Genomic DNA, 7,500 nt, shown 5'->3' on the forward strand with positions numbered 1-7,500 from the left:
GAAAAAGAAATAAATCAACCTGAAAGGATGGACAAGGAAGAACGTGATAACTTGATGGACAATGGGGATAATGAAGAGGAGCAACAAAAAGAAAAGGACAAAGATGGGCAAATGGGAAGTGATGAACAAACAACACTAGAGATAATGCAAACAACGACGGAGGAACAGGACAAAATGGAACAAGCACAAACGATTTTGGAAATAGAAGAGGATTTGGGAAAAGGAGACGAAGGAAACGACGAATCTAAAGACATGGGAAAGGAAAGAATGCAGAGAAGAAGATCCATTAAGGTAACCCTTAATATAAAAATGGCTAAAAAGAAAAGACAGAAGAAAAGAAAAGAATTTGATGAAAACAGATTTGGGGTATTGATGACTATGGGAGAAGAAAATGAATGATGAATATAGTAAAGAACATTTTAATTATTAGTCTTTTAAGTATTGTATCATTAAATGTTAGAGGTTTACTGAATGTGGAAAAATTTGAAAAAGTGAAAGAATTAAGTAAAAAAACAGATGTAATTTTATTGCAAGAAACAAATTGGAAAAATGAAATGATGGAAAGTTTTGAAAGAAGATGGAAAGGGAAAATGTATTACAATAATGGAGATGGACGAAAAGGAAAAGGAGTTGCAGTTTTATTTAAAAGAAATATAGGGGATAATGTTAAAATTATATATTGTGATAAAGAAGGGAAATGTATTATTGTGAGAATGGTCTGGGGAGGAGAAGATGTTATTTTATGTAATGTACATGCTCCAAATGCAGAGGCTGAAAAGAAAATATTTTTTAATAATTTAAATGATTATATAGATACATGGGAAAAGGTTATAATAATGGGAGATTTTAATACAGTTTTGAGTAGAATGGATATAGCAAAAGACATGGTTTTTAAAAGAGATGGTGGAAGGGAAGAATTGCTTAAATTAATTGATAAAAATGATCTGATAGATATATGGCGAGAACGAAATGAAGGAATAAAAGATTTTTCAAGGCAACAATTGGTAAAAGAAAAAATGAAGCAAAGTAGAATAGATTTTATGCTGATTAAAATAAATATGAAAAGAAATATTGACAAGATATATTATAAGATGACTTCTCTTAGTGATCATAGTAAGTTAATAGCTCATTTTAATGAAACCGGGGTGGAGAGGGGAAAGGGGATATGGTGTTTAAATAATGAACTTTTAAAAGATGAGAATTATAAATTGGCAGTGGAAACAATAATAAAAGATGAGAGAGGGAAAGGAATGTTTGAAGAAGATAAGAGAGTGTGGTGGGATAATATCAAATATGAAATAAAGAAGTATTCATTGAGTTATAGTAGATTGAAACAAAAGATTAAAAGAGGAGAAGAAGTTGCAGTTAGGAATTTTTTGAAAGAGGAATTACAAAAAGATAATGGTGATATAGAAAAGATTGTAATTTATGAAAACCGATTAAAAGAAATAGAAGAGGAGAAATGTAGAGGAGCTATGATAAGAAGCAGGTTAAAGAATGTGATGGAAGGAGAAAGGTGTACAAAATTCTTTTTTAATTTAGAGGAAAGTAGACAAAAGGCTGATACGATAAAGGAAGTTCTTAAAAAAGATGGGGAAAAAGTAAAAAGGACCAATGAGATTTTGCAAAGTGTAAGAGAATTTTATGCAGATTTATTTAAAAGTGAAGGGATAAAAGAAGATGAAAAGGAGTTTTTATTAAAGCAGGTTAAAACAAAAGTAGTTAAAGAAGATAAATAAATGTGTGATAGAGATTTTTTAAAGGAGGAAATAGAGACAGCAATATTACAGTTAAACAATGGGAAAAGTCCGGGAGCAGATGGCTTGACTAGTGAATTTTATAAAGTTTTTAAGGATACGTTAATTCCTATTTTAAAGGAAGTATATGAGGAAATGTATGATAGAGGGCAAGCAAGTCAATTGATGAGAGTTGGAATGGTGAAGTTAATTTTTAAAAAAAGAGGTGACTCAGCGGATTTAAAGAACTATAGACCCATATCAATGTTAAATACAGATTTTAAAATTTTAGCAAAAATGTTGGCAAATCGATTAAAGAGGGTTCTACCAGGAATAATAACAACAAATCAAGCTTATTCAGTCATAGGAAGAGAAATTACAGATACAGTGAGTAATATAAGAGATAAAATAAGTTATATGATAGAAAATAACAAAGAGGGATACATGATTAGTTTAGATTTGGAAAAGGCATTTGATAGGGTAGAACATGATTATTTATTTGAACTTTTAGAGCGTTTTGGATTTGGAAATAATTTTATAAAATGGATTAGAGTTTTATACAAAGGGGCAATCAGTTTTATAAAATGTAATGGATTTTTAACTAATGTTTTTACTATAACAAGATCAATAAGACAAGGGTGTCCTTTATCTGCATTATTATATAGCATTGTAGCTGAACCTTTGGGATTAGTGGTTGGGGAAGATGAAAATATTAAAGGAATAGGTTTTGGAGGAGCAGAAAAAGAACAAAAAATATACCAATATGCTGATGACACAACCTTAATTTTAAAGGATATAGATAGCATCGAGAGAGCAATAAATAAAATACAACATTATTGTAATGGTTCAGGAGCAAAAATAAACATAGATAAGACTGTCATGATGAGAATAGGAACAGCAAAGATTTTACCACATTATTTTAGTTTTAAAGAAGAGACAGAAAATATGAAAATTTTGGGAATCAGAATTGGAAAAGATGAAAAGAAAACTAGAGATTTAATATGGGATGAGATTTTAGGAGGAATGGAGAGAAGATTAACTTTCTGGAGACAAAGAACTTTGAAATTAAGAGGGAAGATTTTGATTGTAAATGTTCTGATGCTTTCGAAAATGTGGTATGCATTAGAGGTTACTTCATTGCCGATGTGGGCTTACAAGAGACTGAAAAAGTGTATTTTGAATTTTATATGGGAGGGAAAACCAGCAAAGATTGCTTATGATACATTGATAGGACCATGTGAGGAGGGAGGTTTAGGTTTGTTAGATCCAAATATAAGAATGAAGAGTCTAAGGGTTAAAATTATGAAAAAATTTATGAATAAAGAAAATAGACAAGAATGGAAGAATGGTTTGACATATTTTTTAAATAGGTGTGGGGGTTTTAAAATGGGAAATCACATCTTATGGATGAAATTGAAAGAAAATATGTTAAATGATATACCAGAATTGTACAAAGAAGTTTTAAGAGCATGGAAAGAATTTTTATTGACAGTAGTGTACAAACCAGAAGGGATGGAGGAGCTTTTGAATCAACCGTTATTTTTAAATTCAAATATTGTATATGAAAATAAAGAAATATATTTTAAACAATGGATTAAAGCAGGAATAAATAGAGTGAAAGATGTTTTATATGAGGTTAAAGAAGGTTTCATACCATTGCAAGGAATAGTAGATGAAATTGAAGGAATTGGAGAAGAGATGGATAAGAATATTGTAAAGCAACAATTTGACAAAATAAAAAAGCAATTCCTAGTGAATGGATAGAAAGAATAGAAAAAAAGGAGGAAGGAGTGGGAAAGGTTGAAGTGCTTTTAAAAGAAAGTGGGAAAAAAGTGTCTATTCAATCATGTACTTTAAAAATGATTTATAATGTCTTTAGAAAAATGGTTTTTGTTAAACCAATTGCAAACGGCTTTTGGAATAGATTATTTCCAGTGATGGAATCTGAAAATATTTGGGAGAATATAAAAATAAGTTATATGGATCCAGTGATTGAGAATTTTAATTTTCTTTTAAGACATAATGTAATATATACAAAAATGAGATTATGTAAAATGGGAATTGAACAAAATGCAAAATGTGATGTATGTGAAAATGAAGATGAAGGTCTTTTACATTTGTTTTTGTTTTGTTTTAAACTGGACGATTTTGTGAGGAAACTTAAAATGTTTGTAGAGGCTTTTTTGGGAGAAAAAATAGAAAGACAGATTGAATGGAATCAAGTTTTTTTACTTGGTATAAAAGGAAAAGGGAAAGAAATGTATATAGTCAATTTCATTTTAGCTATTGCAAGGTATGCAATATGGTGTAGACGTAATGTCATGAGAGAAAAAAGTTGCAATATTAATATGTGGAGTTTTTTCAGAAGAAAATTGGAAGAACATATACAGACTTTATATAATTATTTTAGTATGAATGGACAAGTTGAAAGGTTTTATAAAATACTTATTGGAAATGATACAAGAATATTGGAATGTTTTCAAGAATATAAGATAAATTTGCCAAGGTAATTTCTGTTGTTATTAAAGAAATGTGTATGTGAAAGGCATAACTAATTATGTGAATAATGTTATGTAATCATATCTAAATGTAAATATTTTTAAGTTTTTTCAATAAAAAAAAAAAAAAAAAAAAAAAAAAAGAGCGCCCGATCTCGTCTGATCTCGGAAGCTAAGCAGCGTCGGGCCTGGTTAGTACTTGGATGGGAGACCGCCTGGGAATACCAGGTGCTGTAAGCTTTTGCCTTTTCTTCACTATTTATATAATATGCTGGCTTTTACGGAGGCTGATCTTTAAATAGCCCACTTTTTGGAGCAGCCCTCGCTTATGGCCATACCGCGCTGAGAGCGCCCGATCTCGTCTGATCTCGGAAGCTAAGCAGCGTCGGGCCTGGTTAGTACTTGGATGGGAAACCGCCTGGGAATACCAGGTGCTGTAAGCTTTTGCCTTTTCTTCACTATTTATATAATATGCTGGCTTTTAGAAAGACTTGTTTTACCGCTCTATTTATTACAATCATTTACATGTATTATAGAGTTTTAAGTGTTTTACATGTTTTTTAGGCCATTTTATTACTCTTAACATTTTAAGTGTATGTGTCTTTAATAAATGGATGGTTGGCCTGTCATGTGACTAGACACATGACAGGAAGCAGGAAGTACAACTGTATAAGAGAGCAGCATGACAAACAAAGGACAGTCACCAAACTGTTGGATTGAGGAGTTGCTAATTTTAGAGCTCACCTTTCCATTCACCACCTGCAAACTTTGGATTACACTTTCTGTGGATTGTATATACACTGGTGGACACTCACATTGGACTTATCAACACACTGGGGTTCTTGGACTGTTTTTAGGGTATGGACAAATGAACTGTATTCTTTTAACAGAGTTTACCTGTTTTTAGGGTATGGACAAATGAACTGTATTCTTTTAACAGAGTTTACCTAGTTTTATCGTGTTGTTTTAAAGTCTTTTATGTGAACCTTGTAAATACACCAAATCTATTTAAACCAATTTTCTTTTATGTCTCATTCTTTTAACCACTAGTCATCTCTCACAGTTAAATCTGACCCCATTTTAGTCTTGTAACTCGGCTGCTAAGGCCGATTGTTACACTTTTATGGGAGACCGCCTGGGAATACCAGGTGCTGTAAGCTTTTGCCTTTTCTTCACTATTTATATAATATGCTGGCTTTTACGGAGGCTGATCTTTAAATAGCCCACTTTTTGGAGCAGCCCTCGCTTATGGCCATACCGCGCTGAGAGCGCCCGATCTCGTCTGATCTCAGAAGCTAAGCAGCGTCGGGCCTGGTTAGTACTTGGATGGGAGACCGCCTGGGAATACCAGGTGCTGTAAGCTTTTGCCTTTTCTTCACTATTTATATAATATGCTGGCTTTTACGGAGGCTGATCTTTAAATAGCCCACTTTTTGGAGCAGCCCTCGCTTATGGCCATACCGCGCTGAGAGCGCCCGATCTCGTCTGATCTCGGAAGCTAAGCAGCGTCGGGCCTGGTTAGTACTTGGATGGGAGACCGCCTGGGAATACCAGGTGCTGTAAGCTTTTGCCTTTTCTTCACTATTTATATAATATGCTGGCTTTTAGAAAGACGTGTTTTACCGCTCTATTTATTACAATCATTTACATGTATTATAGAGTTTTAAGTGTTTTACATGTTTTTTAGGCCATTTTATTACTCTTAACATTTTAAGTGTATGTGTCTTTAATAAATGGATGGTTGGCCTGTCATGTGACTAGACACATGACAGGAAGCAGGAAGTACAACTGTATAAGAGAGCAGCATGACAAACAAAGGACAGTCACCAAACTGTTGGATTGAGGAGTTGCTAATTTTAGAGCTCACCTTTCCATTCACCACCTGCAAACTTTGGATTACACTTTCTGTGGATTGTATATACACTGGTGGACACTCACATTGGACTTATCAACACACTGGGGTTCTTGGACTGTTTTTAGGGTATGGACAAATGAACTGTATTCTTTTAACAGAGTTTACCTGTTTTTAGGGTATGGACAAATGAACTGTATTCTTTTAACAGAGTTTACCTAGTTTTATCGTGTTGTTTTAAAGTCTTTTATGTGAACCTTGTAAATACACCAAATCTATTTAAACCAATTTTCTTTTATGTCTCATTCTTTTAACCACTAGTCATCTCTCACAGTTAAATCTGACCCCATTTTAGTCTTGTAACTCGGCTGATAAGGCCGATTGTTACACTTTTATGGGAGACCGTCTGGGAATACCAGGTGCTGTAAGCTTTTGCCTTTTCTTCACTATTTATATAATATGCTGGCTTTTACGGAGGCTGATCTTTAAATAGCCCACTTTTTGGAGCAGCCCTCGCTTATGGCCATACCGCGCTGAGAGCGCCCGATCTCGTCTGATCTCGGAAGCTAAGCAGCGTCGGGCCTGGTTAGTACTTGGATGGGAGACCGCCTGGGAATACCAGGTGCTGTAAGCTTTTGCCTTTTCTTCACTATTTATATAATATGCTGGCTTTTAGGGAGGCTGATCTTTAAATAGCCCACTTTTTGGAGCAGCCCTCGCTTATGGCCATACCGCGCTGAGAGCGCCCGATCTCGTCTGATCTCGGAAGCTAAGCAGCGTCGGGCCTGGTTAGTACTTGGATCGGAGACAGCCTGGGAATACCAGGTGCTGTAAGCTTTTGCCTTTTCTTCACTATTTATATAATATGCTGGCTTTTAGAAAGACTTGTTTTACCGCTCTATTTATTACAATCATTTACATGTATTATAGAGTTTTAAGTGTTTTACATGTTTTTTAGGCCATTTTATTACTCTTAACATTTTAAGTGTATGTGTCTTTAATAAATGGATGGTTGGCCTGTCATGTGACTAGACACATGACAGGAAGCAGGAAGTACAACTGTATAAGAGAGCAGCATGACAAACAAAGGACAGTCACCAAACTGTTGGATTGAGGAGTTGCTAATTTTAGAGCTCACCTTTCCATTCACCACCTGCAAACTTTGGATTACACTTTCTGTGGATTGTATATACACTGGTGGACACTCACATTGGACTTATCAACACACTGGGGTTCTTGGACTGTTTTTAGGGTATGGACAAATGAACTGTATTCTTTTAACAGAGTTTACCTGTTTTTAGGGTATGGACAAATGAACTGTATTCTTTTAACAGAGTTTACCTAGTTTTATCGTGTTGTTTTAAAGTCTTTTATGTGAACCTTGTAAATACACCAAATCTATTTAAACCAATTT

At 34.0% G+C, this 7,500-nt stretch overlaps 5 non-coding genes across 5 annotated transcripts; all 5 read left to right on the top strand.

The window, feature by feature from the left end:
* Positions 1–4,558: 4,558 nt before the first annotated feature.
* Positions 4,559–4,677, top strand: LOC141311143 (5S ribosomal RNA). The gene has a single exon (XR_012348608.1). It is a non-coding gene; the product is annotated as a 5S ribosomal RNA (ribosomal RNA).
* Positions 4,678–5,478: 801 nt separating this feature from the next.
* Positions 5,479–5,597, top strand: LOC141309855 (5S ribosomal RNA). Its single transcript, XR_012347403.1, has one exon. It is a non-coding gene; the product is annotated as a 5S ribosomal RNA (ribosomal RNA).
* Positions 5,598–5,681: 84 nt separating this feature from the next.
* LOC141311637 (5S ribosomal RNA) lies at positions 5,682–5,800 on the top strand. The gene has a single exon (XR_012349097.1). It is a non-coding gene; the product is annotated as a 5S ribosomal RNA (ribosomal RNA).
* Positions 5,801–6,601: 801 nt separating this feature from the next.
* On the top strand, positions 6,602–6,720 carry LOC141311650 (5S ribosomal RNA). The gene has a single exon (XR_012349110.1). It is a non-coding gene; the product is annotated as a 5S ribosomal RNA (ribosomal RNA).
* Positions 6,721–6,804: 84 nt separating this feature from the next.
* On the top strand, positions 6,805–6,923 carry LOC141310229 (5S ribosomal RNA). Its single transcript, XR_012347774.1, has one exon. It is a non-coding gene; the product is annotated as a 5S ribosomal RNA (ribosomal RNA).
* The last annotated feature ends 577 nt before the right edge of the window (positions 6,924–7,500 follow it).

Source organism: Garra rufa, unplaced genomic scaffold (genome assembly GCF_049309525.1).
Source record: "Garra rufa unplaced genomic scaffold, GarRuf1.0 hap1_unplaced_003, whole genome shotgun sequence".
NCBI lineage: Eukaryota > Metazoa > Chordata > Actinopteri > Cypriniformes > Cyprinidae > Garra > Garra rufa.